The sequence below is a fragment of the Penaeus monodon genome, chromosome 32 (genome assembly GCF_015228065.2).
Source record: "Penaeus monodon isolate SGIC_2016 chromosome 32, NSTDA_Pmon_1, whole genome shotgun sequence".
Classification (NCBI taxonomy): Eukaryota; Metazoa; Arthropoda; class Malacostraca; order Decapoda; family Penaeidae; genus Penaeus; species Penaeus monodon.
Genome location: NC_051417.1, coordinates 32,135,207 through 32,135,530, shown reverse-complemented (window position 1 = coordinate 32,135,530; position 324 = coordinate 32,135,207).

The window sequence follows — 324 nt, the reverse complement described above, 5'->3', positions numbered from 1 at the left end:
CCTCGATCCCTGCATTCTTGTGAATGCGACCAAGTGCTTCGTATTAAAAGATGTCTTGATTGCATGCAGTATCTTTTACTACTGTATCTGCATGTGTGATACGTCTACTAAAGCCCTAACTTTGCCCACAGTATCATCATGTGTTACGTCCTCTAAAACAATAACAATCTCTACACTATCCTCCTGCAATACGTCCTGCAAAGCTGAACTCTTGTACTATACAAAGTCCATCCCTGGAAGCTCCCAACGCCTGTAACAAGCGCGGCTACGATATCAAAGACACTGTTGGCTGGACGGACGCACAGCCACACATTGCCGGAGGTC